We start from the raw sequence: 14,832 nt of genomic DNA on the forward strand, positions 1-14,832 counted from the left end.
ATTTGAATTTGCCTGCTTCAAATCATAGGACCTATGACACACTCTATCATGCAAAATAGATGGATTTTGGAAAAGCACAGGTTTTCTATGATGTCCATTAATTTCACGGTTTGTTGTTATTTTAAATTTAGGATTAAATGTTCATAAAGAGGATAAATGAAGACTAAGAAGCATTGGTAAGAGGATAGCTTAAAAGTATCATCTTACTAATGAGAAAGCAGAATTATTTCATTCGGGATCAAGAGCAGTGTATGGGGGGAGGCAGGGGGGGGAAGATTAAAAGTCTGCTCTGTTCATGTGTTTGTTTTCCAAAGAAAATTATGTAAACATCATTACTTAAGTATTTAAAGCCTCTCAGGAAGAAAGATCTAAGCAGTATATTTTCAAAAGAAAATCATGCATCCTTCCAATATTGAACTCTCACCTTGATGTACACCTCATTTGTACCAGGTTAAAATGATTACAAACACTGATATGACTTGGAGCAAATGCATGTTAACACTAATGAAGCAGAAGTACTCAAACAAAGATGCTCTTTTTATTGGCCAAAAATATTCATACAGAGCCTCGGTGCTTTTGAAATCTGGACTTTTCCAATTGGCTCACACAATATTGCTTCTGAACCATTTCTGTCCTATCATGACTCAGTCATGTCCTAAACATGTATCAGAGCTTCCTGAGCAGGATCAGGGATGACTCCCTTCACCCACAAGGAAATATGAACTTGAGTGTGAAATTCTAATGCTTGCAAATATGAGTTATGCTGGTGGCAATTCCTGGCATTTTAGTGCATAATTTTAATCCCTTTAAAAAGCTTTCATATTCTATCTTCCTCTATTAGACATATGCCACACTTCACCCAGTTCCAAAGAGGATTATGAATATATAAATCAAGACAAAGAATCCTATCCCAAACAGAGAACTCTGAATCTTTTATTCTACCCCTATGCACTTTGTCACACTGGGATTTGCAGACTGCATTTCACCAAGAGGAAGCAATAAAATTTCTCCCAGTTGCACTTATTTGCGACTCATTCTTGGAAAAAATACCAACCTTGACCCAAGACTGACCCTGAAACAGCCCAGAAAAGACAAAAAAGAGCAAAAAATGAATGTTGGAGTTAAGACAAAGCTAATACTGTCCAACTGACACAATGCATAACACACAAAATCAGAATTCAAGAATTCAGGCCAAGCTTTTGTGTCAGCTGTGACACATCTGTCATCTGCATTGAGACATTCAAAGGACCTGAATGAAGCCCTTAAGCTGATTTATTTTTACCTATTTCAGTGCTCTTTAGAACAGAATAGACATTTAAAAACAAATTCACATCTTTAGGCAGCATGTTTCATTGCAGGAATTCAGAGCAATATTCACGATGGGAGATCTCAAGGGTTACAACTTCTTCAGTTCTGACATGGTTTTATTCATGGAGCCCTGACAGCAAAAAGTGGTCCACATATATATGTGAACACGTGTATACATACAGAAAGAAAAAGCCCACATCAAGTACTAACAGCTCAGATCCCTTTTTCTTATTTAATATCTAAAAAATGTGAATGTGAATGAATGCAGTGCAAAAAATGATCCACAGACTTTTATAACTAAAATAATTTAATTTAAGACATTTTTTTTGTTGTTGTTGTATTTTAGGTGGCTAGGTGTGGTTTAGAATTGGGAAGCAAAGGAAATAAAAAATGAAGTTTGAGAAATTATGATCTAGCCTGGAGTTTATATTAACATATTAAAAGAAAAAGAAATTGAACCTGGATTTGGAGGTCATAGGCTTGGTTTTCCCAAAGAGCTACCAACTGTCACCATCACTCAGGGAACTGTATCATTCTTTGTGTATCAGAACCATTATTTTTCTCTGGCCAGTCTGCTTTAAGAAAAGGGAGATGTATGCGAAGCATTTTGTTTTTTAACATGTTCCTCAACAATTAAAAATTTTGAATTCTCAAAAAAATTGTCTTTGCTGCCCATGGACTTGCAAACTGGTCTGTAATGTCTCATTATAGACAAAAGATACATTACATTTTAAAATTTATTGTCATTTGATTCCTTTCAAAAAGAAGGGAGACCTGTGCTTGGCAACTGTGAGGGGAAGTAGAAACCACACATCCACATATTCATGTCCAAAATGCTTAATATTTAAGGACTTAAATAAATAATAATGATTAAATGCAAAGGACACCTTCTCAGTCAAAGACTTCAGTGTGAATATGAATAGACTTCCAAAAAAGTCTATTTGACTACTCTTGAATAATGATTTTGTTGTTAATTTTATCTCTAAAAGGTACAAATTTTACTCACTCTACTGGAAATTGGATAGTTCAAAGATAACATGACAGAATAAGGAAATCATTGGCAAAGGCAAAAATAACAAGAAAAGCTCCTCTCAAATGGCTATGGAATATTGGCCTTCCCATAAAAAGTATAATATTGGGATTTTCATGCAGTTATTCATCCTTATTCATCTATAACTGAGAACACATTTAAATGGAGATGATTTAAATCATTATCATGATGATTTGGAGGAGAGAGAACTCTTTATTTTGATCCACTTGTTTGCTTAACTGGCAAACAAATTGTCCTCTGAAAATAAATCATTAGACCCATGTTGTACTAAACTCTATTGCTTTCTCACTTGAACCTTTTAAATAAAACTGAAAACTAAAACCTTACTATGCTGCATCATACAATTTACTTTTCAAATTCATAATTTCTTTGTAAATAACTGATTTGATGGATTTTTATGCATCTTGTAAATGTTCCGATATTCAAAAGTATTCAAAAGTTTGAAAATCTAGAAAAATAACTCAGTAACTTTTCTCTTTTTTCAATCAGAAGAAGTATGTTTTTCTTTAAAATCCATTGTATGACCAAAAAAAGGATTAAGAATGCAGCCTGGCAAGACACTACTTGTTTTTATTCCTTTCTTTTAAATTACTTTTGTGTCAAAGACAGAAATGACAACACAGAATAAAGAATTTCTCTTTTATTTACTGAATAGACACGACAATGTAACTTCAAAAGCGTCTTTGAAAAGGCTAAAATATTGGTTGACAAGAGGATTTGGATAAAGATTCTGATCTCATTTTTGCAAGAATAAATGTAAATTCAGCACCTTTGGTGTACAGCAAATTACATCACAAAGTGGCCACCAATTCTGCAGCAGCCATCTGTGGTTGAGAGACAAAACAGCCACAGGAATTTCTCAGTAGCCTCTCTAGGGCTCATTTTCAACAAAAACAGTTCCAACAGAACCTGGTTTTCAACACCTGAAACAAATCATGATTTTGAGGTGAAAAGCATAGGATAAAATGCTCATAAAGAAAAGTGTATGTTTATGTACTGTTGCATAAGATCAGTTTATTATGGCTATATAAATGCATATATATGCTTTAGTGATTGCTATAACTTCTCAGAATTTCTTAATTGAGGACTGAAATCAAAATAGACCATGAGTTTCACAATATTGTGTCAAACTTGGCTTTCGCCTACAAAAGTCCATGAAATTTCAAACAAGTGGAACTTAGCAAGATCCAGGTGATATAAAATGTCAAAGCTCATGGATCCACACAATTCTGTAGTAGTTTGTACCTTTTTTTCAGTACTTCTATGACATTTTGAACTGTTCACCTGCCCAGAATTTCCTTTCAAACCTTTCTGTGCTCACAGATCTCCATTTTCCCACTTGTCCTTCATACTTTTAAAAAACCAAACCAAATCAAACCACAAACAAAACAAAACAAAAACCACAAAACCCCCCCAAAAAAAAACAAAACAAAAAACCAAAACCCAAACAAAACCAAAAACCAACCCACCAAACCAAAAAAAGAATCTCTCAGGAAAGGTTAGAGGAACTCAAGTCCTCGACATAAAATTTTAGACAGGGGATAAAAAACAAGCCAAACTTTAAAAATACCCCTTGCACGAACAAGAAGAGATAAGAGGTTTTCACCACTGCAAAAGCATTCAACCTGTTCCAAATGCTGGACACAGCCTGGTCCCATCTGGAGCAAGTTTTCCCTGGACTGCAGCCCAGGGAAAGCCCATCCTGGGACAGAGGGACAAGGAGGAGGGAGGAGCAGCCCAGAACACCTGGAAGGGACTGGCCACAGCCCCAGCCGGGGCTGTTTTCTAGGTTTTTATGGGTTCTTTCTAGTTCATATCCATTCAGGTGAGGGAAAATGAGTCCTTTGTGCAGTAGCAGAGAGGGGCTGAGGCACAGGTGCTCTGCAGTGCTGCTGTCTAGCAGCTGATACAGATGCATGCCTTGCTAAAGGGGGAGAGCTCAATTTCATGGATGCAATTAGTCATTTTCCATGACCCAAATTATGCTTGGAATCATGATCATATAATGAAATATTCCGATTACACAAAAGATATGAGATCTGATTCTCTGCTAAGTTACTCTGCTTTAGGTCTGGTAAGTGTCTTCTAATTATCTCTTGTCTCCATGAAAGGAAAATGAGGTCCATACTTATGCATCCAGCTAGATTAGTTTACATTTTCTTAGATTAGGTGAAATTGTCTAATGCATATGTAAGAGCTATGAGTAGAGGGCCACAGTAATACTAACATATTACTGCTAATAAATCCTCTTCTATACTTAAACAAATTAAGCTCTCATCAGCTGGTACATAATAGTTCCATTGTCATTGACTTAAAAATAAAATGACCTGATAGCAAGGAGACACTTTTGCTATTGCCATTATCTGCTTCTGAAAAATGTGAATTACTTGCAGGCAGCAGAGGGTTCCACTTGCAATTAAATTAGCACTAGTGGACATTTCACCCACATCCAGAGAGATCACTGGAGAGAGGAAAAAGACAGATTCTAATTTATCAAAAGCTACTAGTTCTTTGTGAAAGAGACAGGTTTAAGCTATTCTTGTCCATTCTCTGAAACCCACAGGAGCTTGAAAATTATCTGATAATCTAACTGAATGATTTATAACTCCCTTTTGGCCCCATGCAAGGATTTGCCCCCAACAATTAATCTTCCTGGAAATAATTGGAGTTAAAATTAAAACTACATTACTCCTCAATTCATTGGGATGCACTTGGCATGGACTTTTGTAACAGCTTCAGGTAACATAATCATTAACAATGGCAAATGATACCAAGTTTGGCTGGCCAAAAATGAAAATGAGGGACGGAAAATTAACACAAATAACAACCTTTTATCAAGACATCAATACCTTCCAGCTGCTCATTTCTATGGTACCAAATTGCTGCAGTAGCAATTACCTGATATTGGTAAATGAAGCAATTCTTAAGCCCCAGAGGTATAAAACACAATGTAATTCAAGAAAAGTCACTAGAAAAAGTAAATTCCTGGTCCCCATTCAAACCTAAGGAAGAATCAATAAAACTTAAAATGGATTAGCAGAGAGACCCAGGCCTGTTCATAGGCCTCAGAGGACCCTTCTGGGTGCAGAAAAAAAGAGCTTTTTTTTGCCAATGGCCTGGCTGCCTATTTGCAGAGGAGAAGCACAAGGTATAAGGCTTTTCATGAAAGCCTTTGTGTATTTTGCAAACAAGATTTCACAAACCACCATAGCAGGGTTAACACTTGAGGCAGCACCTTCAAAAGGGAGGCTGCTTTTCTTCCCATGGCAGAGTCATGTGAGAAAAATGTCTTGTGAGTTTCATTTATAAATTTTGTTGCTTAGCTTGTTGAGTATAATTTTCCTAATTTTCTTCCTTGGGGAGGTTTCTCAATTAGGAAACCACAGACAGAAACTGTTTGCCAAATTATGGCATTCAGTGCCATTTTAGATGCCACGAAATACATTCCTGACACCTTGCTTCAGTTCCAGGAGAGCACGGGTACCCTTGAGGACTGTTATCAAAGCCAGTGGTCTCAGGCAGGTATTTTGTGTACTCTGGCATAAATCAGTCTAAACACTGGGATTGAGGTCACTAATGTTCACATTTCAGCCATGTCAGTCAGAATACTTATGACAGATTTTCCAGCAGAGGAAAATAATAAGTTGACTTTTTGGAGGAATGTTACTTCAACATAGACAAAAATGTTAGCATTTATTCTGAAACCTTGTCTCATTTTTTTCACTAGTGAAATTGAGTTAAACTCCCTCATATTCTGCAGGATAAATTCCTTAATATCAGTGAGCTGCTGGGATATGTGAGAACAAGAACAAAGGTTATGCTGGTATAGGTTGAGCTTTCTTCTCTTAGGCTGGTTCACGGCTGGTCCATATTGGTTTGGTTTAGGGAGGTTGGGCTATTCCATTCAGTATCAGATGGATAAGTGAATATCCTGTTACATTTGTGCAGCACACCATGGCATGGGGCAGAAATAGCAGCTGCAGCTCTGGAAGCTGCAGAGCCATTCCCTCTGTGGGCACCCAAAGTGATCAGAAATGGGTTTTGTAGACAGCATAAGGGTGTCTGTCCAGTGCTGTGCTGGGTATTGCAGATTAATGCTGAAAGCCCCATCTCCCATCACTCAGAGGTGGAGCAGAGCATTCCTTGCAGCCCTAGCACCATTGCCAGGCTGTAGGATAACACACTCTCTTATGGGGGGGTTTAAATTCCATTTCTGCTGCTTGCATTGTTTGGCTTTGCAGTTTTGTTAATCTTCCCCTCCACCCCAACACCCCCAGCATGCTGCCCCTTACCCTCCGCATTTGGAAACCCCCTGAGGTTTCAGGTGTGCCATAATCATTGTTTTTATTAGGTTATGTATTTTCAGTACAAGACACAATCCAGGAGGAATAGACTGCTAAATGAAGGCTCTGTTGACATTACATCTTCTGTTTCATGCCAAGACAACTCAAACTCCCACTGTGTAGTCTGAGCTACATCCAAGCCCTGAAGATTAGAAATTCCAGGTGTAAAAGTATCATCAATGAAGGACTCCAGCTTGACAATATAATTCCTCATCAATTTTTGTCAATCTTCATGCAGCTTAATTATCACCAGCAAGAACTCTATTTTTGAGAAGCATGAGAGGATTTACAGGCCCATAACAACGGGAGCAGGATTCAATTTGGAAAAGAAATAAGGGCACTATTAACAAAAATCCTCTTTGAGATTGGGGCTCAGCTTTATGAACACAAAAGGCTAATCCTTAAAATACAGCCTTATGAGTACTTTCTTTCTAGTAACCTCACTGTGGACAAGATTTCTCTCTCACCAAAGCTCTCACAAGTAAAAACAGCTCTCCTATGTTCTCTAAAATAAAAGACAATAAAAATTAAAAGGCAGAAAAATTGCTCTTTTACCCAAAGCAACATGTTGCAGAAAGCTGAAGTGCAGCAGCAGTGGGAGCTCTTGCTGGTTTGCTGTGTATTACAATATGTCCACTCCCAACAAACAGTGGGATTGTCAGGACTGACGCGTTATGTTTTAGCATTCATATTTTCCAGATTCTGTACTGCCTTAGTGTGTCACTCTGAACTTCATGTAAAGTGTTAGCAAGTTCTCTTCACAGTTTCATTAGACAAAACAACCCTTTTCCAGCTCAAGAACCAAGGACACCATTGCAGCTTCAGACCCAAAAAGTGCAAACAGCAAATTGAGGAGAGCAAACCGGGAGGATGGGAGTTCATTACCTGAAATTGTAATTGGGCAATTGATCCCAATATATAAATGGACCAAAACTTAAAAAAATGTGAAAACTTGTGGCCATACATCCATCTTGTGTCTATCTTGGGTCCATCTTGGGTGTAGTCTTATCTGGGCTCCTGCACTGCCGGAGGTGTATCCTTTGAAAGCCTTTTAATAAATACCTACTTTATTCCTATAACTCTGTTATAGGAATATAAAACTGTTCCGGGTAGCTCTTTAGGCATCAGGACATTAATAAAATGTCAAAAACCATGAAATAATATCTCCTGCATCACAGGGCTAAGAAATCCAGACCAAACTTGCTTCCTTTGATTCAACTGCTGTATGTCTGTAATAAGGAGATGCATCGAGGTAAAAACATTACAAGCCAAGAAGGTAAAATAGACCAATATTCCTACTTCCTTTTAAGAGTGGAGAGTAAGAAGAAGGCAAGTTTTAACAGTCAAGCCTGCAAAACAGATTTGTGTAAACTGTGTCCAGAGCAGTATATAAGTTGTTTGTCAAAGGTCACACAGGAAACTTCAGGCAGACTTAGCAATAAACTCATTTCTGTGGAAGATATTATTTGGTCCCTTAAAGAGCACTGGAGAATTTTGGCTCCCTTTTTTGTACATTCTGCCAGTTATCACCCAGGGAGGGGAATGGAGTGGGCTGGCTTCACTGAAATCCTGTTTTCTGGAGAGGGCAGTTCTACAAATGTCCATTGGAGGTCAGAAGACACCCCTTGATCCTCCAACACACCTGAAGGAAGAATGGTGATCCTTGTCCAATCCTGAATAGATTTCAAATTGGAAAAGCTCCTGAGGCAAATAAGATTCACCTTTGCTGAGAAGAGGAAATGAACTGAGGAAGATTCTACCTCAATGCGTTGCCATTTGGGTGTTCTCCCCTTCTACTGGCCTAACAACAAAGGATTGTAGTGAAGATTTACCAAATAATGAAGACAAATGACATAGGGGAATGAAAACTGCTCAAATTGTCAACACATTTTGTTTTGCTGCTCAGTGTAAATCTTTTCTTTGCAGATGCAGATGTTATTGATTATGTTGTAGATAAATTCAGAAATGTGGTTTACACTGATATAGCATTGTACTTAATTGGTTTTAAATCTAATGCACTGCAATAAGCCTTAAGTGCTACTTTGCTGTGAAATTTAAAAGTGAGCAGTACTGTAATTCTGCTTTGGTAGGATTTCTCTGCAAGCAATATGCTTCAATTCAACAGCCTCTCACTGGGAATAAAACAACAAAAAATCCACTTAAAATGTAGCTTTCTTAATTGACCTCAGTTTTTAAAACTCACATTTGTGGACTGTGTTATTAGTGGGGTTAGGTCTGAGAGACAGATACAATGACAAATCTCAAATCATGGCACTTAGCTTTGAGCTCCTTATAATGCAAAAAAGCCTCAGCCTACCAGCAAGTGGCAGCTGGTGAGCCAGAGCAGAGCATGTTCTGGAAGCACGAAGGAAAGCAGCACAAAATGCTGCTGGAGAGCTGCAAACCTGAATATCATATCTGTAACTCCTGTTGTCTATACCTGGACTGTAAGCATGGGGCCACTCTTCTTAATAATAGATAATCTTTAATTGGACTAGATGGAACCAAAGGAGCTTTAAGGTCCTTTTCAACCCAAGCCATTCCTTGATTTTGATTGAGAGCCAAGATACTCTTTCAGGATGGATTTATGTGCTATCACTTCTTCTGAATCTAACCCCCAGAATATGCTTTCCACGTTTTCCATGCACTTGAAATGTCAAGGATTTTTAACTGCTTTTTTTTTCAGAGAATAACTGTCCTGCAGATATGGCATATAGCTACCAAAAATCCCACTACAGCAGCCCAAATATTAGTCTTCATTTCTTTTCCTGAAATTCTCTTCCCCTTTCATTTCCAGCCCAGTTGTTGAGGACTTTGACAAATTGTCTTTTTAAATTAACCCGTCTGCCTAATCTACCTCCTAAATGAAAATTAGAATATTTTCTGCTTTTAAAGAAACATATTGGCTCCTCTATTTTCAAATCTCTTCTTTTAAATATCACTCTTCAAAAATCTTTAGTCAAATTCAAGCAAAACCCGTTTTAAAACAAACATTTATATTTGTCTCTGCAAGTGATATATACAATATGCTTGCTCATAATGCTCTTAATAACTTTTGAGAGGAAGCCATCAAGTGCCTCATTTTTCTTATTCTCAAACTCAGGAGCCTGATCCTTATAATAATCTGCATGTATGACTCTATTCCATCACCCCATTTTTCCTCTTAAATTATAAAACTTTCCAAAATAAGGTTTGGACATGAAGGGTGAAATAGGTATCTATCCATAGTGTTAAAGAAAAGACAAGGCAAGTGACATTCTCTCTTTCAAGGCATTTGTCAAAATTTTAGTAAGGATTTAAGGCAAGAACAAGACAGACTAAAAAAGGGAATTTTGCTCTTTTTGACACTGGAGCCTTGGCCAGCCATGTGAATGTCAGACCTGCCCAGAACCTAGAGATGACTGCTTACAGAAGTGCCTACAACAGTAAAGATGGGATTCCTATCAAAAACATCCTGGATGCCTTGAAGTCAAACCAGCTGGAGAGAGTTTTATCTCACTGCAGAGGCCTGGGACGTGAGGGGAGCAATGTGGGTGTCCCAAACAATGACAACTGGATGGCTGTGGAGCTAATCCAGGTTTGCTGGTTAAGAACATGCTGGCAGAAAGAACAGGTTTTGGACTGGAGAATGGGGCCTAAAGGGAATAAACATGTTTCCCAAACTCAGACAACCTTTTTACAACAGTCACTTATGGGCGGAAGCAGATTTTTAATTCATGTTGAATCAGGGAACTCCTAGAGTGGATTGATTTAGAAGGATAGAGGACACTTTTCTTTCCTCTTTTTTCTTTCCTGGGACTATCAGGCAACAGTATAACTTCTTATATTTAAATCCTAATTTTAAATTTCATGTTTTGTTTGGTTATTTGGTGTGTTAGGCTTTTGTGAGTTTCTTTTGGGAACTTTTTTTTAGATAAATGTCATGACAGATCCCAGAAAATAGACAGCAACTTGAAAATGGCTTTTTGTTATAGTGACACAAAGTGGAACAATTACCAATTAAAAAAAATCCTTGGACATCTCAGCAACCCTATTTACATGCAATCTTTGGTGGAAGTGAAGAATATCTTGTGACTTGCAAGAGAAGCTTATCTGTTAGCTTTCAGTAAATTTCCTGGCATCTTACAATGCTTCAGGGAAATAAAAAGCAAAAAAATGTCAAGTACAGCCTCCCAGCAGTACACTATTTGCTTTAAGTAGTGCCAGCTCTGCAATATGAACCAGCTTTTTTCAGCTTATTATTTGTCAGTAGCAAACAAAAAATACCTGGATAGTCCCAGTCACAAGCTGTGTACATCCCAGTCTTTTCCTGTCATCCTCAAATCTGATCTCACTTGCTCATCTCCATGTTCTCCAGCCTGCATTAGTGTATTAACTCTGCCTCCTCCACTTTCCAACATCATTTCTAGCTGCAGCTATCAAAACACATTCAGTAGCAGCAAAGCTCATCACAGTTGGTTACTAGAAACAGGGATTATTCAAGGATAAGAGGGGAAAACAGATTATGCAATTCAGTTCATGGCTGTTAGTGAGCAAAACCTAATTAAGAGTGTTATTGACCACTGTTAGCATGCATTTTGAATAGATTATTGATCACAAGTGTTACAAAAATGCATATGCTGATTAATGGCAAGTATTAATAAGAAACTCTACAATTACTGGAAATTAATTTATTGTGAACATTATAGACCTTTTCTAATTCTGCATTTTCATGTGAAATCCTTAAAAACAGGTATAAAAATTTCAAGCTGAGATTTCTAGTGTTGCTTTTCAAAGTAATCCTAAGGGAATATTGACATTAGCATTTCACTGATACAAAATCAAGCAAAGGTACCCACCAGGCTATGTACCAATTTCTGCCACAGGCTTTTTCCATGACAGCATCCATGTCTATGCACGTCTTTGTGTTTTCTCTCCCTGCAAACTTTCCTGTGCTATCGTCAAATCAGACAGAAAATTTCTGAGAAAAGAGAAAATGTAGCCTTGATCTACCCTCAGGACACACTGTCAGAAAAAAACCTGCTTCTTTAGTAATAGCAGCCCTATTTTCTTAATTTCCTGAGGAAATCCTGATTAGCAGTACCTCCTGGGCGGCGCATTTCAGAGATGGAAACTTATTAAAAGTAGTCAGAATACTTTACATCTCTGTTCTAAAGAGCTCCAGTTCTGGCTTTACTCAGCTTCAACAGATGTTGCTGCATTGGCAAATTCAGCAAAACAGTAGAAACACCATATTTTATTTTTAATCAAATATTTTTAAGACAGCATTATTAAACTGTGGATTTTTTTGTGGAATTCCACTGGGAAGTGGAATTTTGCGTATGATATGACAAACCTTTCAGTGTAATCGTGACATGAAGGTATATGAGTTTAGTTTTCTGGCTCAGGCAATTACAAATAGACAATATTCCTCAGTGTTTGGTATCATGGAGGGGATTCACATCATGGTGTTTGAGTGTAATTGCCTGCCCCCTTTATTCTCTGTTGTGTCTGTGCAACAAGAAAGGGGATGTATGAGACTGATCAGACACAGCACTGTAGGGTCTACATAGGGAAATACACACTTGAGCAGGTTCAAGGGTACCTTGGGGTATCCCTCTTTCAACACAGCTGGCTCCCCCTCAAATTAGTCTAAAAGGCCCTCCTCCAGGAAGGCAGTGTGTGTGTTCCCTCAAGTCCCTCAAAATGTCTCATGTTTTGAACATAACCAATGTTTTGCAGACCTTTTGTTTCAAAGGAAAAACAGTCAAATCTTCCAGATCTATTTTACAGTATATAAGATCTAATTACTATGTATAAGATGTAGAGAAAGCTAAGAAATAGGTATCAAAATACATTTTTATTTATGGAGAATTCACGCTAAGGTAGAAATTAGCTTTCCTAATGCCAAAAGGCTTTTGTTATTAGCTTCAATGGAATCAGGACTTAATGCTCAGACCTTAAGTTAAACAACTTTTCATCTGCTAGAAGGTCTGAAATTCTGTCATCTGCATTTCTTATTCTTCAGGTCCATTTGAACAATGTGTAACAGATATGCTGAGTCCTCATCAAGTGTGTTTAAAGTAACATATTGCTGAACTGATCATTTAAAATTATCAAAGTTTTTAGAAAAAGGAGATTGCAGCCAAGATTTACAGCCCAGGAAAGGACTTTTTGTGGAGGTGTCCTAATGACATTCAGATTTTCTGAAGATCTTGACATGATTTCAAATGCATATATACATATATATAGATATATATATATAGATATATATATGTATGTATGTATGTATAGATAGATAGATAGATACAGATAGAGATATATACATTTAATGGCATTTGTTGCATAATAATTCCAGCCACAGGAACTCAAGTTAATATCTAATATACCTATAATTAGTTCTTGATACAGAACAGAAATAGCTTACTAGCATTTTCTTGTAGATTCCTTAAAATGTGCTATTCTGGTTAATCACATGGGCAGGTTGATAAGTTCTTTTTACTTGTTTTTGCAGTATAGTGTTTAGCACCTTCACTGCTATTCCACAAAGTCATGGCAAGATGTCTACACATTTCTCCCAGCAGGCCCCTTAAAGATGGCACAGGTACAGTCTGAGAGATGAAAATATATTTGCAGAGAATAATGCAAATTTTTTAAACTCAAATCTGATTATTAAAGGCTTGGATAAAAATAGAGGCCATAATTAACTTATTGATAAGTTTAAAAAAAAGTTGTTTAATATTTGTAATAGAAAATACAGTAGGGCACATAATCATTTTCATTTCAGATTCCTGTACAGAAGAATGAAAGGAAGACAGGATTTCAAGAAAAACAGGGTTTAGTGTGTAAAAGGAGCAAAAATACTTTGAAAATCTACCTGATCTTCAACTGCATTTTTCTTCTCTTGCAGAGTTTAATGGACCTGAGGCAGTCAGTCAACAGAAACTTGGTACAAATCCTCTCCCTGATCCTTGGATCAGCCTGTAAATGCTACTGGGGGTAAGCCAAACACATTGCTATTAACAAAATGCAGCTTCACTCAGGACTTTCCAGAACTGGCTCTGCCCTCAAAGTTGTTTCTGTTGCAGACCCAGTCAAGAGTGAGAAAAAAAACCCATAGTGATACCCACAGAATAATTTATTTTCTGTTTATTTTTGAAGTTTTGGAGTTTCCTTGATACATGAAATGGAAAAATACCCATGATGATAAATGAGATCACTGCTGTGCTCATCAAGCATTTTTATTTTCTTCTTTTTCTTTTGGATCATATCCTGGAAGTGCAAGATACTCCTTCAAAGTCTCAATAGCTACTTAGGATTTTAAGCCCTAACAGAAGTCTCACAGTAAAAGCTAAATTATCAACTAATGACAGAGTGCAGCTCACACAACATATCCCGGTTAGTATTTGAGTAGCTACAACAAAATCAACAAACTTACTCTCAGAGTAAATTACAATTCTGTGCAATAGCATACAGCCCATAGCATCTTGAAGGAGTTCATCAATACAATCAAGATTTCTCTCTCAATAGTAGCATCATTTGTTCCATGAAAAAATTTATGACGTTTGAGCAAATATAGAATAATTATAGTATCATAGAATGGATTGGGTTGGAAGGGACCTTAAAGATCATCTATTTCTAACCTCCTGCCATGACCAAGGGCAACTTCCACCAGACCAGACTGCTCAAGTACAAATCCAGCTGGTCTTGAAACCTTCCAGGGATGTGGCACCCACAACTTCTCTGGGCACCCTGTGCCAGTGCCTGACCACTCCAAAAGTAAAGAATATAACTACCTTAAATTATTTTTAATAGTACGCATAATTTTAAAACACCCCCTAAATCCCTGCTTTCTATTTCAAAAAGTTCCTTGCTGAAAAAATAAAAAAGTGTAAGCTTTTGGATCCCTAGCAATATGCAACTGTATCAAGAATTTATACCAATTTTTTACAATGTACCTAATTTTATCTGCAACAATTTTCTTTTTCAAAGGTATAATTACAACAGCTAATGTAACACTCTCACTAATTTATACCATAAACACAGATGATCTGTCACAGAGCAATCTTTGCATAACACTTCTTAGACAAAATCCTAAGCTATTAAAAAAGTGTGAATTGCATATGCCCACTTGCTTAAAATAGATTGTGT

The sequence above is a fragment of the Melozone crissalis genome, unplaced genomic scaffold (genome assembly GCF_028551555.1).
Source record: "Melozone crissalis strain CALT ecotype California unplaced genomic scaffold, PUWL_Pcris_2 ptg000002l_1, whole genome shotgun sequence".
Taxonomy (NCBI): domain Eukaryota; kingdom Metazoa; phylum Chordata; class Aves; order Passeriformes; family Passerellidae; genus Melozone; species Melozone crissalis.